The following is an 18,303-nucleotide window of genomic DNA, read 5'->3' as shown; positions in this document are numbered from 1 at the left end:
TCACTTAGAAACCAGCATTAACGCAAACCTCAGATGAAGTGAAAAATACACAGTCAAAATATAGACAACAGCTACAAAAGTTTTAAAGATCAGTAAGAAGAAATAAAGCCATAATTAAATGTATCTGTAGTCCGTAACAGCTTCAGGAGACCTCAACCCTCTGCCTATGAAGCACTCACCTAAATTTAGAACTTATTTTTTGCACACTCTTCTTCTCTGTGCCTTTAAAGAGAGGAATCAGATACAGGGAATATTTAACTGTGTTAATCCAAACTGGTGTTGTATTCTTCTTCAAATCTGTCCTTCCTATCCCCGAATGATCCATATTTCACTAAATAAAGGTATTAATTTTAACCTTTTGATTCTGGCTAAAAACCTTTCTTTATCCATGAGGTTTATTCAAAAACCTTGGGCACATCTAGGGAAAGCCACCTCCTGCCCAAATGATGGCCTTCTGATTCAGAGGGAAACTATGAAGCACAAAGAAGACCTCTGGGCACTGTCTCTGGAAAATATTTTCATTAAAAATAACTCTTTGCCACCTTTTCTTTTTACTCAGATGATTTCCACAGTGGTGTTAATGCCCACAGCCACCCAAACATGAATTGGGAGCTGCTTGATACAGCCCTGAAGCCTGGAGAAAAGCCCGCAGGTGTGGCCTCTGGATGCAAATGATTGAAACAGCACTGCTCAAAGGATCAAGCTTTGCAAATCACTGTTGCTCTTGGCAGAGAGCCCACGGCAGTGCTCTGACACTCTAAGTTAGTTTTCTTTGTGTCCCCTGCTCTTGGCAATGAAGGCACTGGGGCATTACACTTTTCCCCAGCAGAGACCTCAATGATGGGTGGTGTGCATGAAGCTCAGTCCTGCAGTGAAATCTCTGTGTGGCCTCTTCATACTGACATAGTATGATGTGCTAGTATTTATTCATCAAAAGTATTGATACTCAAGGCAAGATGTTGATAGTAATAGTTTTGGTTGAAGGTAGAGGATGTCTTAAGCCACGCTGTTTATCATTTTAGAGTCCCGCTGTTTGATCAATAAGATTTTATTAACAGAAAAAACCTTCAGCAATTACTGAAGACAGAAGCCAGCTCACATCCAGTCACCACAGCCAAGTATGACAGCAGCAGTACAGTTACAAGCTCCTACATGTGTATCATAATTTATGTCTATGTGCAAAATACTTAGCAAGAAAAGTGTTATATTGAAAGCAAAGAGATGAATAGATGTAAGGAAGGATGAAAGCGTGGAGCCAGCAGTTAGGTGGGCTGTTTCCTGACATTCTTCTTATGCAGCAGAATATTCACACTTACACAGAAATGGTATGAGTAGCATTGCCTTGGCTTGGAAGCACATGGATTTTTGTGGCTGACTTACTTCATTGTCACCCAGTTACAACTTCAGTAAAGCATTAAAGACAACAAACTGCATTTTGAAAGTAAGCATAAACAGTGTCGCAAACTAAAACCTCAGAAAACATTGCCAGAAAGGATGTGGTAAACATCTGCCAGGCTGCATCCTTTTAAAAAAATACCCAGGGGAAATACATTTCATTACTGACTATGCATAATTACCACAAGCTTAACCTTTTCATTGAATAATTGAGTATCCTTCATATTCTGAATCAGATGAATGGTTTGTGAGAGCTGTTAGGGAGATTAGACTGCTTGTAAATAATCCTGGCATCCATCTATTCTGTTCTCCTCTCTAGAAAAAAGAATTCCATCAATGAAAGAAGATCACTCCAGAGGGACCAGCTTCAGAGCAGCCGTTTATGTAGTCACAGTTGTTCTGGGGATGTTGAATCACTCAAGAAAAAAATTAGTTGTTAATGACTAAGAGTTATGTCTTATATTTATTTCAGAATATTTTGGAGCAACCTCGCCTTTTCTATCTTCCAATATGACTCACTGCATTAAAAAAAAAAAGGGAAAGCCATTAAAATCAGTAATTAAGCATTATTTCATGGACACTATTAAGTATACCTACAAAAAAGGATTAAGGTTGTTTGGATTTCTATTAAACATTATATAAGCTGAAAATTTCCTGTCTTATACAAAGCATTATTGTTTGAATTGTAATATTCCCATAATATACTTTACCTGAAATTATATATATGTATATATATACTCTCCATCTTGACAAAACACTATCTTTGTCTTTGAATACTGAATGAGGCTATATGCCAAGAGGACAGAGGTACATATAACTATGTTTCCATATCTCAGAAGGGTAACTGTGTCTTGGCAGCCCTATTTGCATTGTAGCCAGCCTATTTCTAAAAATCTCCTGTGCTGCTGCCAGATGAAGTGGTCATTAGTGAGAAGCAGGAGAGAAAGCCATTGCCCAGCACCTAAGCTAGAGTTTGTATTTTGTGTAATTTAGGTTAGGATTTTCAATACCTCAGAGAAACACATTTTGCAGTTTTAGAGCAAGGGAAAACAGAAGTGGTATTATGACCTAGCAAATTTTTTACAGTTAACTGAGTAGTTAACCTACTAAGGTAGATGCTTCTTCAACTGAGATTGTCCTACTGTGATTGGTATAGGGAGAAAACCTACTCAGAAGCTTGTTGACCAGCTCTTGGGACAGGGGTGTGTGCATATGTGTGTATGTGTGCATGTGTCCCTCCAAAAGGCTGCCCTCCCAGAACAACCACCTCAGCTAAGTGCCTACTGTGGCAGGGCACACATTCAGCAATGAGTTATCAGGGTCTTCCCTGCCACAACAGGGTTCAGAATTACATGAAGAGAAGTATTGGAATTATATTTATGTACTTCGTAGTTCCTGAGAGTCTGCAGAAGGATGCAGAAGTAGTTTACAGATCTGTATTTATTCCTCCACAAGACTAAAGTGCTAGGACCTCTTTTCACACCACATGAACCTTCACAGCCCTGATGTATGGTTGTGAATTGTATGAGGCCAAAGAGTCTTGAGACAAAAATTTTCCCAAATAACTGGATGCATATTGCAAGTACCCAAAGTCTTTTACTTCAGTCTTGCTCTTAGAAACAGCAGCATGATGAAAGATGAGCCTTGTTTCTCCTGTCAGACATTCTGGCCTAACCTGTTTGTCATTTATGTGAAATAATGTCCAGAAGTACAAGATCTGATTCTTCTCAAAATCAGCAATCAAAATCTAATCATTAGGTTGCATCCATCTGTGCTATTCCCCATAAGCATTTGACTAACAGATGATGGCTCAAGGAGAATTAGAAGTGGCTGGAGGCTGTGCCCAACCAGTTAGCCAAAATACTACAACTAGAAGTAGGAGCTAGAATAGATATGGTAGAAAGCTTCTATGGTTTTGCTTTTGCAAGATACTGCTAGAAGTGCTAGATAAGTCCACTCTAACAAGTGATATACTACCTCCATGTCAAATGACCGTGAACAGTTGTCATGCAACAGAACAACTACTGTTTTATTACCTATTCGCTGTATTTTCATAAAACCTCCTTGTACTTTCTACAAAATAAGTAGGAGGATAACAGATATCCTGTGCTAACAATTTAATTATTGTGTTTAGGGGTTTCTTTTGGTTGGTTGGTTTAGTTTGGTTTGCTTTCTGTTCTGCAAAAGCAGTATGCCTCAATGTTTCTAAGTCTCAAAAGCTTCCCTTCTTCCTGGAAAACTGTCCACTGGCGACCTGAGCAGCAACTTTCCTGAAAAAAACCTGTTTGTAGCTGGTTTTCCCTGCAAATCCTGCACCTGTGCATCTAGGATCAAGGTCGGTTGTCCATCCCACTCCCTCATATGCTCTCCAGGGTCCCACAGGTAAAGCCACAGGGTACCCCATGGTGTGTACCTTCTATATCCTCTTCCTTGAGCAAAAGGACACCTGGCGCCAATTGTTGAAATACAGGCCTGTACAGGTGGGGAGTAGGACACATTTGTGGAACTCATGAGTTTATCTGTCAGTTTCTCCACAGCTGCAATGATGGAAGAAGGAACGCTCTCTTCATATTCCCAGAGTTGCCAACTCACATCACCCACTGTTGGTGGTGTATCACCTTTCCAAAAAAATGTTGCCAAGAGGTCAGCACATGCTGTTGGTGCACTCTGCATAAATTTCCTCCACAAAGGTCATTGATTTAAGAGGTCGTCTGGATCTGTTGGTCAAAATATTTCATTTCTCTCTCATATTTCATTTCTTTCAAGTATTGAATAACTTTCTCTATTGCAGTCAATTTGCCTGAGTTACACAAAATATCATCTTTATAGGAATACCTTTCCCTCACATTTGACAAGAGTCTCCTCCAGAGACTAAGGGCTTGTGTCTTTTCTCCCTTCTCTTTGTCTATGCCTGGTTCCTTAGCAAGTGGTCCCAGCTGCCTGGCTTCCTTATCCTCTAACTCCACACTGTTGTCTCCATTGTCCCAGCACTGGAGCAGCCAGGCAGTAAAATGCTTACATGGATGATGGCTGAAATCTTTTCTTGGCTCCTGTAGCTCACTCAGAGATAGGGGTTGAGTGGTGTTTGTCTCCTCTGTCTCCTCTTCCAGTTCCAGAGATAGCTTTGATGATGGCCCTGAAAATCACCCTTGTGATGGTTCTGCTTCTTCATCCTCTTTGCTCTCCCTGTCCTCCTTGACTGTTTTTGCTAAAGCTTTTTTACCAGGTGACTTTCATGCACTTTTCTTCCACTTCTCTGCAGGGGCTACTGACAGGGGCACCTGTGGATTCTGTTTCAGTGGTTTCAGTGGCAGTGCCTGTTGCTGGTGTTAGAGCAGCGTCAGAGTCTGTCACAGTGGTGGGAGCAGCTGCAGGGCTTGTTGTCATCCCGTTGCCAGATTCAGAGGCCCTCCTGAGGCCACTGAGCAGTGTTGAACATGGCTCAATAGGCCCGGCCAGGGCCCAACACTTTGCAGTGGTTTAGGTCCTCTCTGGAGTGCCAGCACACTTGTAAAAGAAATATTTCACTAGTTTTTCTGGATTCTGCATTTGTTCAGGAGTGAGGTGCAAACACATTGGAGGTGTCCACTGTCCCAGGTACGTGCTCAAACAATCCCATACCCCTCGCCACTCCAAACTATGCAACCTTTGGGCAGATCTCCGGGTAATATTCTGAATTAATTGTCTGACTTTAAACAAGACCTGAACCGTATGCAATAACATAAAAAGGACAAGGCTGGTTTCCAGGGTAGTCAAAGGATATTCAAATTCTTTAAAATTATCAACTGCTGTAACCAGCCTGGAGGACGAGGAAAGAAAAAAGGAGGGAAAAAAGATAGGAAGGTATCTTCATCACAGTTTGTTCCTCTGAGAAGAAAAAAACAAAGACGTGATTATTAATCATTCCCAGTAGATGACCCCCAAAATATAGAGGTGCCTGTGATACTGAATACAGACACAAGATTGGTGTCCAGAACAAAGGCATTCCCACATAATAAGCCCATCCTGGGAAATACCACACAGAACACAAACTGCAAGTAAGGTATTACTGGTATAAGAGAGAATACAAATATGAGAGCAAATATGTCTGAGTTGTAACTTGCAACTGCTAAACCAATACAATGAATGTTTATAACAATTTTCTTTTAACACACTCTGGTCAGATCTGTTGTTATCTCAACTCTTTGTGTCCAATACTGGGCATCAAAAAGGATTGTTGTGGTTTAATCCCAGCTGGAAAAGAAAGCACGACACAGCCACTCACCCAAGCCCTCTCTCTACTCACCGCCCACCCCGGAAGAAGGGAAGGAGAATCAAAGTAAAACTTGTAGGTCGAGATAAGAACAGTTTAATGATGAAAAATAAAGTAAAATACAATACTAATGGTAAATGATAATAATAATGACAATAAAAAGGAAACAAAGGAGTGGTGCACAATGCAATGGCTCCCCACCTGCTGACCAATGCCAAGCCCCCCTATCCTGAACCAAGACAGACCCCATTCTCCATAAATCCCCCCAGTTTATATATTGGCATGACATTCTGTGCCGTGGAATATCCCTTTGGTCGGTTTGGGTCACCTGTCCCACCTGTGCTCCCTCAAAGGTTTTTTTGCATCCCTCACTGGCAGAGCATGAGAGAAGAAAAAAGTCCTTGACTCAGGATAAACACAACCTGGCAAAAACCAAAACATCAGTGTGTTATCAACACTATTCCCATTCTGAATACAAAACACAGCAGTGTAACAGCTGTTGAGCAGAAATTAACTCTAGGCTAACTGAAAACAGGACAATGAGACAGGAGCAATTTCAGAATGGCATGGCCTCGTGCTAGTGCAAACTGCTATCCCAGAGATAACAGTGCCTGGACATCACAGCTCCACTGCACTCCCGGGGCTGCAGTTGCATGTGTAGCTGCTTTAGATCACATTAATTGCAATTTTTCCCAGTGGAAATCACAAAATAGAAGGAAGAAAGCCTCCTGGGGACTTCATTTATGTGTGAGCCAGGTCAGCTTACAAGAATATGAAAGGAAATTCTTCTTGCCAGGACTTCATGAACAGAGCCATTGAGGTTTCCTGTTAAGTATTTGCTTGCTAGCCATGAAGCACACTCCATACAGTATTTATGGAACATAAGGCATTTGTACTCCTTCTCAATACTCCTTCTACTATCTCCTGTCACTTGAAGACCTTTTGAGAATTACTCCAACCTGTCTGTGTCAGGAGTTGACTATAGGAGAATGGGTGAGCCTGTAACAACTGTGGTTCATGCTGAAGTCAAATTCCTTAAATATTCATTTCAGGCAGCTTACCAGGAATCAAGAGATTCAGTTTTAATTGCATTCTGCCTGAAATTTATTATCAGTTGTCACCTCAGATTGTCTTTTTAATGTGTGGCTCCAAAGTAATCATACTCCACACACCCACTGCAAGAGCAAAATTTATTTCTCAGAAACATAACAAAGGTATTTCACAACCTGAAAACTTGCACATCAAAGAAACTGACAAAATCTGTTGTACTTTCTCCTCACAGCCTCATGACTGCTGATTTTTATCTTCTTTTATGCTTTAAGCTGTTTAAAATTGGTGATCAAACAGCTCCTGATAAAGAAAAATGAATATAAATTCTTTTTCAGACAAGACTTCTTCCTGTGCCAAGGATCACAGCAACGAGCAACATGGTAATATTGCATGTCCACACAGGCTTCTCTCACAGGTTGCCTTTGGTCTGTGCTAGTCGTATGCAGAATTAAAGAGAGATTAGTACAAAGCAGAGAATTTGAAAGCGAGCTTTAACACAGATTTGCTTGGCTGATTGCTTTTTGACTATCACACCCTTTACATGGGGTTATGCTGTCAGATTTGATACCTGTTGCACTATGTCTGAAGATGCCTCTGGCTCTCCCAGCATAATGAGGCATGGAGGGCTGGGCTGTCAGCCCCTTCAGAGCCAGCCCTGGTTATATCCTCTCAAGGTGGCCAAGAAGGGTGCCGCAGCAACATTGCTGCTATGTTATTCCACCTCAAAAATCTCAGGGTTACCCATTAGCACTTCCCCTCCACAATCCCAGCAGGATGCAATGAACCCAAGAAGCAAAAATCTTTTCTCTCCCACAGCAGTGTGCAGCGGTCTCTGCAAGAGCACTGTGCCAGGCCACCAGTTGTGCTGTGCTTAATCCTAGTTTTATTTACAGCATTTATTGTAATTGTCAAAGATCCATTGGATTTTTAACCTTAATTGTGGCAGTTTGATGATGTTTGTTCAAAAGCTGCACTACGAGAGGTGAGGTAAACCAATTGTTTGCATCACATTGTAATGAAAACTTCTGCCATACCACTTCAGCCAACTTGCACACTAACACACTGGTCATTTTTTAAGAAAAACTAAAAAGGCTCAGTGGAACTGCCTGTGCTTTTATTTTCAACACAATAGGAACCTAACCTTCATGTAGGAAATCACAAAGAGAAAATAAAATATGTCACAAATACAAGCACCTTGGAACCTTTCCTCTGTTCAACACAATTTACAAAATACTTTGAGTTGAATAAAGCATTAGTTTATGAAACATCAGATAATTTTGTTCTCAGATTAACAAACAGGAACCACCTCTGATTCACCGTAGGCAAGCAGTAACTTAAACAAAGTTTATAGTTAAGGCTTATTTAGACTTTGTTGCCTGATCAGTCTGAGGTGTTCTACATAAAAAAGTGTTTTGCAAACTATGGCAAGCAGCAGTCTCAATAGGCAGATATTTCTGAACAGCACAGATCCCACAGATCTGTCCATCTTCCAAAATCACATTTATTTCTGCATTATTCAGGTGGGAATTACCAGTTCTTTTCCCCTCTCTGATTGCCCAGTAAAATGATTCATAAGCTGCAGAAATTATATACAAGTCCACTGCCCTAGAAAGAATGAAAGAATTTCAATGCTATAGGTGCTTCTGAGCACAAATCTTCCACTTGCGACCAGAAAAGCACTTCAGACCTTTCAAAGTTCCTGGTGTCATAGACCGTTTAGGATGTCCTAACACTAGGACATAAACATAAAATAAACATAACATAAACATTAGGACATCTTTCAAGGCAATCAAACAGACTTGAAAATACAAAGAGGTAATAATCTTTTCAGTACATAAATACATGTTTCTCAGCAAAGAGTACCCATATGTTTTGTATCAATATGCTGGGACGCACTACTCAGTAATTCCCACTGTAAAAATCTCTAAAGGCCCTGGAGTGAAAGAACAGTTCTATTACACAGAAAAGGAGCAATGCATACACCTAGTCCCACATAACTATGGCAGTGATTACTCACACCAAACCAGTTCATAAATAATTATAACCAGAGATGGCAAATTTCGGAACAATGACTGTACTTTACTTCACAGGAAGCTGGGCTCCTGTGAAGGTGTCTGTTGTAGCAGTGCTGGAAGAAGTTCTGCACATCACCAATAACATGGCCTTTGACACCCAGAAATCGACCTGTTCCTGCTCACTGGGACAGGTCTTTGGCTTCATTCTGCCCCAGATGCTATTTCTTTTCAGTCAAACACAGAAGCATTTCTTCAGAAAGTGCAACCACTCCAGGAAAGGCCTGGGAGGATTCTCTCTTTGGTTTCAAGCTCCTTTATCAGGCCACTCATATCAGATTAGTATTGAAGGACCCTAAGTGATCCATTTGCCTTTGTGATGCTTTCTTAATGAAAGATTAATGAATGGCTGTGATAAAGAAGACACCCCACAGATAGTGGAAAAGGTAAGCAACACAAAAGCCAAGAAAAAGCAGAACACAATAATACATGCTATAGAAAAGGGGGCAAAAATCCCAGCATCCTTGAAGAGACGTTTTCTACAAATAAGTCCTTCTGAGCTTGTCTCTGAGATTATATGCTAATGAAAACTCCTGTTGCTTTGCCACACACACATCTCCCTCCTGCAATTCTCCACAGTTCATCCATTAAAGTAGCCACTCTCACTCAAGTCATCCACCCCCTGTATATTTATAGCACTTCTGCTATTAATTCACTCCTTTTGTGGGTGATCTCTTGAGATATGCTTCCCCCTACATCCTGTGATTATTCATGACAGCTAAAAATAGTCAGCTGAGTGGGCTGGCACATCCCTTCCCCCTCTGCGAAACAGATCTAATCTACACAAATACTCTGGTCCTCATTTTCTGAGTGGGGACCTCTTCACTGCTGTAAGAAGATACTTGAAGAGGATATTGCTGAGACTACAGTATCTGATGAAATAAAATTAGTGAGTATTTCTCCAGCTCTCTCAGGGAAGAGAAAAAGAAGGAATAGAGTTTTGTATAAGAAGTACAGGCAGATGCTTTATCTTTGCAGCCTCATGTGACCCACAGCACAGCATTTGTGAGGAAAGCTTCTCAGCTCTTATCTCTAACAAGTGGCCACATGGTTATACCTGGAATCATGTCACATTCCACAACAACTATTAAGACAGTGTGTCATTTCTTTTCCTTTTGCGCTAGGGAATCATGCCCAATTCTCCACTCTTGTAACAGGAAGAATTCCTGCCAAATGAACTATTTTAAGCCACACTATTTTAAGGTGGCCATACATTAGCAGACCTTAACTGACAGGACAATAACCAAGGTTCAACAGAAAACTCACCAAACAAGCCTGTGAAAATATCAGCCACTGTCAGCATGACCATTAGTTAGTGCAGGACAGCAAATACAGATCACAGAAGTTCTCCAAAATGAAATCATGTGTGTCTTCAGAGCTCATAGTGGTAGATAGCTGTCTCACCTCATACACCTCTGGTATCTGTTATTACAGTCCACCTTCTTATCATACGCATATCTCTTGAAGACTGCAAGAATATGCTAAAAATCATCTTAGAGCAAGAGGCGCAAGGTCCTTCAGATTCAATTCCAAAGCAAGCAACATATTTTTTCATTCTTCTCTTTAAATGCTTGAGGGAGAAAAAAACATCAGCAAAAATCACCATGTAAATAATTTCAAGTGAACAAATTTATACAATGATCCAGCTCTGTCCAGAACTTTAAAAGAATAATTAGAAATTATTCACATAGAAAGCTTCTGCTTATGAAGATCTTAAGAAACCACTCTAAGGTAACACACAAATTACTTTCTAGTGACGCAACAGTTGGTGTTTTCAGATTCATCTGAAGGCAACCCACTGACTTAACATAGTGAAAGGAAACCAAGAGAAGAATGCAAAAGGTACAAGGTGTATACACAGAAATTCAGTAGCATAGCTATTTTCACTGAGACTACAAAATCAACACTTGTAAACACACTAAAACAAAGCAGATTTTGAAATCATCAAACAGCACAGAAAATAATGCAAATTTTTTTCCAAAGCTCATCTATAAGCTGTTGTATGCCTACATTATGGATGAGATTTCTTGGAAGAAATTACTCTTTCAATAGTATTTCTACTTGCCCAGAGTCCTTAGGAATCTCCTATGTGTCGAAGGAAGGTATCACAAACAGCATCAGACCTTTTCCAGTCTTTCCTACATCTTTCCCTGCTCTTCAAAATCCTGATTCACAGGACATCCATGTAATGCCACTGACAAAATATTATTTCTGCATAAGTAGGTTTCAAAGTTGTATGTGCTGAAGTCAGATAGTGTGGGCTCCAGTCAATGGCAAAATGTCTATTAGCTTCAGTGTCTTCAGGCTGAAGTTCTGACCAGCAGTTCAGAGCTGTAATGCATCATTTCTGGACCATAATCAAATTAATAGCTGGAAATAAGAACACTTCATTTTCTGTTTCATAAAGTGACTGACGAAATGAAGTGAAAGATGTACATTGATTTAAAAGTGAAAATCTGACAGAATTAATTTCTTATACAAATCTTCAGTCTGAAAATAAACTGGAATGCTGCAAATTATTTTTCTCCACAGCCGCTATCGTGTGTTACTTCTTTGTGTTCCAGCACAAGTACAGCTCTGTCCAGAGGCAGCACGAGACAATGACCTATAAGAAAAGGAATAGCTATAAACCAGCATTTACAAAGAAAAGGTGATTGATACAGACACAAGGATTAGCCACACAGCCACCGTCCCCTATGCACGGTGTAAGCATACATGGGCACGTGCAGTTTCCATCAGAATTAATAGTGGCAAGGTGCTTTAAATGAAAGCAGACTACAGTCATTCATTTACTGATCTCTCTCTTTGTGTCTGGTACTGAGAGCCTGTGCCCTTGTAGCCCGAAATACTATGTTGCTGCTACATAAAATATCCTGTTGCAGATCACCTGATATGCTCTTAACAGAACAATAGCTTTGATGTGCACGCAGCCCAAATGAAAACTCTGTGTGTTGACATCCACTCCTAGACACACTGGTCTTCGACTAAAAAACTTGTGCTGGTCCAGGTCCCACAGACCTTGGCAGTACTGTAACATCAAACCCCTCAATTTTTTTTGTAATGACAGCTTATTCATTAGCTATTGAAAATGAATACTAAAATATAAAGATACACAGAAAAGTGATATAGTAGTAGTAATTTGATGCAGAAACTGATTTTTGTCAATGAAATAGAAAAATAAAAGATTCTTATAAGTGTATATCTGTACTTTTAAAAAAATAATTACCACAAACATCAAACAGCTCTCAGAATGAGATGTAAACAGCTTATAAAACCTTTATTTCATTATGTAAAATTTTCTCCTATGTATAACTTACTCAGTTTTCTTTAGAAGACCATTCTTTGTAGGAAATGAAAGCATCCACAAGATTTACAGGCCTTTATACAACTCCAGCGAAAACTGAAGAAAATACAGAGAAATATGACAGATTTTGAATTTAATTTCATGTTGAGCTATGGATTCTGCTTTCTGGTCTTCCCTGATGAACTCGAGCTCCTGAGGCTTTCAGCTGCTTGGAGCTGAGGTGTAAATATGCAAGCAATCCTCTACCTTGGGCTCATTCCATTTCCTATGCTGCCTATCCCAGCGGGGTGGTTGGTGAGGGTGTCTCAAAGCAGACATCTGAAATTGCATGCAGCTGAAAGCCATGGATGCTGAGACATATACTTGTATCTCTTACACGAATGTATTACAGCAATGATGGTCCTGCTGCAGTGAGGGTGTTTACCTCCCCTTTTCGTTTCCCTCCCCAGTGCATGCACAGTTACCCAGTAACAACTGGAAAGATGCCAACAGTAACTATTCTGTGTCCATACACTCTACATGACCATCAGCACAGATGCAAATGAAGGATTTGTGTTCCAGAACCAAAGAGCTCTGTATTTAAGCTAAATAAGGCTTTGATTATGCCTTTCCTTCCCAGGCTTGCCAATGGATGGGGCATACACAACACTATTCCAAAAAAATCCCAGAAAATAACGTGCCCTGGAGACACACATTCCTACTCTTCTCTGGAGGTGGGAGAAATTATTATGAACAATGCTTCTCCTCAGGCCATAGACCCACCACCTCAGATATCAGGTGACCCACGAACTGCATTTTGTCCCACATCTTCAGCTCTGCCAAAGACTCCAGAGACAAGGTTTGATAGACACCATCACACTAAGCAACTTGTTCCTGCTCCAGCAGACACCTGGGAGCTTATGAGCTGTAGCACTAAACCAACAAGAAACTAATTTTTGGTACCACTGACGTTTTAAGTATTGCTGTCCTTAGAAGACGTTTAAAAGAGTAGCAATGAGCAGAAAAGACATATGAAAGAAGCAGGGAGAAGGCATGAAGAGTTTGAATATCGGCAAAAGAAGATGGTGTCAGAGGTTTCAAGCCTAAGAGAAGAAAGTAGAGTTACAGAAATAGGTAGGAATGTAGGAATACTTAGTATGGGAAATTGAATAGGAAAAAAAGAGTCAGTAGCTGGAGAACCTGACATTCTGAAAAAGGTAAGGCATATAAAAAGCTGAAGTGTGCACAAAGGAGAAGATACGGATAAAGAGGAGCCTTAAGAAATAGGAATAACACAAGGACCTGAAATATCAATGGGGATCTTTGTGTTGTGTTGACATAAAAAGGCCAATATTTCATCTTATGTGTACATTGCCATTCAGAAAATGGCTTAGTGTAAAAGAAGTCAATAAAATAAGTAATTTAAGTGTATAGCATGCAGTAAGGACATGAGCCTGAGTTACAACCCTGAGAATTCCACAGACAGGATTAGGTAGTAGGTATGGTCCTAGTATTAGGTACTACAGAGGTAGTAGGATGTCACCAAGAATGTCACCAAGAATATGCATTAGTTAGCAGAGCCAGTCACAGAGGAGTGTCCCATGCCAGAGGATCAATAAGGCTGCTGGTGTCTGGCTGACAGTGTGAGTGTTACCACACAGCATTGCCTCACACCACACAGAGACTCTCAACAGGAACAGCAAAAAACACATTTCAAACTTTAGAACAACTAGCCACTACTTTATGTGCAGGTACAGATGGCATCATGTGGATATGTGTGAGAGCATCTGGCAGGCTCACTCATCTTCAGGTCTTCCACCAGCAATCCTACTCCACTCAGCGACACAATCCTCAGTCTTGCCTGCAGGCCATATTGCCATCTGGGCATTATTTACACAGACCCTTACTGTGACACTTCAGCCATCGTGTTCCATGAAACAGCAACAAACACACCATCCATTAGCTCCTAAAAAGCTCTTGAAGTCTGATTGACAGCAGTGGCACGCAGTGCTTCTGGGGAACTTCTTGTTTCAGGCAAGTAATAACACTTCTTAAGGAATGCTATGTGGTATGGGAGGAATTTATCTCCTGTGTAAAGGGAAACAGATGTCAAAGAGAGCAGTGCATAAGAACATTAAGGGGCTGCTCTGACTGGCCTAGGGTTCTTTTCTGAACAGTGCTTGTTTTCTACTTTTCTAATAATGTTGAGTCATTATTATAAAGTCAATACATATGCTGGATTTTTAACGTTTCTGAGCACTCTCAGCCCCTCTTAGCCCTGGTAATTTCTCAGAATTTCTCAATGGCTTTCAAAATCAGGTCTATTATCTCTTGTAAAATGTTAGTTCTTTGCCTACTCACCTCCACTTTTCTTTCCTCATAATCATTCTCAGCATATAAATTTCTCATGGCAGAGACAGCTGAAATTCCAGTGCCTGGAATGAAATGCCTTTACACTCAGACTGGGTACAGAATTTAGCCTAGTATGCTACTAATACAAATAGTGGCTTCTGTTTGAAGTCCTTTCCCTCTGTGGCTGTGTCGCATGGCCACTGTGGAATAGGTAAACTGGCTTATGAGGGAACATGTGTTTCCTAGGCATTTCTGGTCTTCCCAAGCAGGTTTTAGGGGTGGTATATGTATCCTTAATCCAGGTTGCCTTCAGACATATATGCTACAATGCTCTGTGGACATAGAGACCCTTAAAGGCCTCTTTCTTTCCATCCCTCTATTACCTGGATAACTTCAGTCTAGTCTAGGTATCTATTTATTTGTGCTGTTAAGGGAATATATGTTAGGTTTCCACAGCTTACTTCCAGACGTCCCACTATGCGTCTCCTGCTTGGCTCCTGATATATCTTGTCAGCAGTGACTTGTCCAGGTGGGTGGTAGCCAAGATGTAATTGGCCATACAGTCCCTCACACTGCAAGTGAGCTTCAAACACAACTTGAATTGCATTTTCCAAAACAGGCTTTGAGAGAATTTGGAGACATTAGAGGGAAGGTAACTCATCAACTGAATAAACTTGATATGGGCACAGCCGAGCTGTTTCAAAGCATGGCATACCTCAGAATTCCTACTCACGGACCGTCATGGGCTCAGCAGGGGTGATTCATTGCCAGGGGCCTGGGGGCACTAATCATTTCAGGGCCATATCTGCAGCCCCATCTCTTGCTGTTCCCTGTCTGTACCAAGGGTGGCCATGACCCCATAAGCAGCCCTTACTCATTGCTATGCCCCTTACTCTGACCCACAGATGAGGGCCTGGCCATGTGAGGTGGCCCCTCTCCAGGCTCCCAGACACTAAAGACATTAAAATCACAGCATACCATACCTGCCTGAGGTATGATATGCCTTTCAAATGAGACAGCAAGGCTGATGTTAAACCCACTTGAACCCATGGTGCGCGGCAACCCAGAGTACAACATGGCGGCCAATGGTTTAAAGGAAAAAGACCAAGCTGTAGATTGTCTTTACGGAGATGGTAACAACTTACAGCAAAATGGTTGATAACATAACAGGGCAGCAATACCTTCAACTTATCTCAGCAGGGCAAGAAAATCATGCCCCACTATTAACAGTTAAATACAGCATATCAAGCATCACAGTGTAACAAAGTACAATCTTCCTGCATTACAAAGGATTGTATCAGTACAAGCTCAGGGGAAAACCTTCTTGCTTTGTGCTTCTGTGCTGTCCCAAAAGGGGTCCATTTTCAGCAAGATGTCCCAAGAACCCAGCTGTTGTAAATTTGGTTTTCTGGCTTGTTTTTTGGCCTGTCCCAGGCCTTCAAGACTCCTAAATAGTTGCATCCTTCCAAAAAGGACTTGAGTGTGTTTGTGAACAAGAAGCTCAATATGCCTCAGCACTGTGTGCTTGCAGCCCGGAAAGCCAGTTGTACCTTGGGCTCATCCAAAGCAGCGTGAGCAGCAGGGCAAGGGGGAGATTCTGCCCCTCTGCTCTGCTCTGGTGAGACCCCACCAGTAACACTGCATCCAGCTCTGGGGTCCCCAGTAAAAGAAAGATGTGGACGTGTTGGAGAGAGTCTAGAGGAGGGCCATGAAGATGGTCCGAGGCCTGGATCAGGCCCTCTTCTACAAGGATAGGCTGCAAGATTTGGGATTGTTCAGGCTGGAGAAAAGAAGACTTCAGGGTGACCTAATTGCGGCCTTCCATTTCTTGCAGGGGACCAACAAGAAAGCTGGAGAGGACATTTTACAAGGGTATGAAGTGATAGGATAAGGGGGAATGTCTTTAAACTGAAAGACAGTATATTTACACTACATATCAGGAAGAGATTCTTTACTTGGAGGTGGGGGACTGGCACAAGTTGCCCAGAGAAGCTGTGGATGCCCCATCCCTGGAAGTGTTCAAGGCCAGGTTGGATGCAGCTCCTGGAAGATGTCCCTACCTATAGCCATGGAGATGGAACTAGGTGATATTTAAGGTTCAACCTAAACCATCATATGATTCTATCTCCATCTTTCTTTGATAACATATGTTTAGACTTTGCTTGGTTAACTTTCTTATTAACTAAAATTTGTTTTTTCACTGTAAATGCTACTCAAAAGCCTCAAATTTATTTTGATTTTCAGTTATACAGTAGTCCTTGACTAGTTTAGAAGGAGTTCAATCAGATCACCTACAGTTTGTCATTGCTCTCTTCACACTTTTTTGCCACTTCTGCTGAGAGTTGAGTTTTTCCACTCTTTCAGCCCATTCTTTTGGTTTCACTAAAAGACCAAAAAAAAAGGGGTCAGTCTGCTCCAAAGTGCATGTGCACATTCTCATCATGTGATGCTGTGTTAGGGAAGCATAGCACTCCTCCAGGGATGGTGTGTGTGCAGCTATGCCCATGGATTTGGCAGTGGGCACCATGCTTCAGCTACTCTCTGCCTACTCTTTGCAGGGTTGCAGGAATGCCCATCAACAGGATACAGCCTAGGCAGCAGGAGCTTTGCAGGACCTGTGGGTAATTGGTGATGCTGCAGCAGTGGTGTTCCCATGAGCTGGCCCAGTTCACCCAGGGCATCTCCCTCTGGTACCCTGAGGCTCAGTGCACAGGAGGAGACTGCAACTACTGGGAAAGGATGGAAATAATGTGCAGAAAAGAAAGGAGGGACAAGCCTTTAGACAGTGATGTAGGCGTACAGTCTTCATGTCTGGAGTGTTGAGCAGCAAGATGCAGACAGGGAAACCCAAGGAGCTGTTTAACTGAACTAATTTCCTTCTCCTTTCTCTGCATTTCACTTTTTACATCATGTCTGGCTGGAAGTGCTATGATAACAGCTATCTTTCTTTCAACATGTGCAATCTGCACAGTGCTGGATGTTGAGCTGAGTCAGTCTTAACATTAACAATAACAATAAATATCTGGCCATGCTCTGAGCATCTGCCCCTTTATCCCTAGAGGAAAGTGTCAGTTGCAGAGGCAGACAGAGTTCAGCTTAGCTAAGCACGTGATCCCAGAAGTTAATATAAAATTTGCAACTAAAATATGTCCTATCAGCATGTACTTATGCATGTGCCATGGTACACAAGTGCATCAGGAGGTGAAAAACTCACAGTTTTTGAAGTCATAGTTTTGGAATATCCTCATTGAATATCTGAATTGACAGATTTCTTCTTTGATGTAGTATCCAAATATATTTCAATCACTGAAGATTATGATTTAAAAGCACTCCAAATAAATGTTCTCCCACTTTTAAAAAAATTTTTAAATATTCAATTAAAAATATTAATTAAACTCATTTATCTTTCAATGATTTCTAATTTAAACAGTGTTACATTTAATAATGTCTTAACACCGAGTTGGAGTCACAGAAATAAGAACAAAAATGGTGTTACTAAAAAAGTGTGTGCAGCACTTCATCTTCTAGCTGGAATAATGCATAATACATCGGTTAATATAAAGATGATAGTTCAGCAGCAGTAGAAAAGTAGAGAGTTAAATCATGCTATCACAGAATCAGATAAATACCATATTGTTTTGAATTGTAATTTTAAAATTGCCTTGCTGTTGTTTAACTTTCATACCACAACAGTCAAAATAAGTTATTGATTTTCCAAATGATGAAGCATTACTTCAGGGACTTCAGGCAACTAAAGCAATGACAGACCTGCAAAGCATTGGATGAATGTCAGTATGAAGAAATTATAACTAATGCATTAATAAAATATTGCATGATCTTGACAGACAGATATTACAAAGCTTTTACCATGCCCTAAACAGTTAACAGAAAAAAGAGAT

The sequence above is a fragment of the Corvus kubaryi genome, unplaced genomic scaffold (genome assembly GCF_017639235.1).
Source record: "Corvus kubaryi isolate FWS band 111438036 unplaced genomic scaffold, C.kubaryi_AGA036_p1.0 37357, whole genome shotgun sequence".
Classification (NCBI taxonomy): domain Eukaryota; kingdom Metazoa; phylum Chordata; class Aves; order Passeriformes; family Corvidae; genus Corvus; species Corvus kubaryi.
This window is presented reverse-complemented; position numbering follows the sequence as displayed.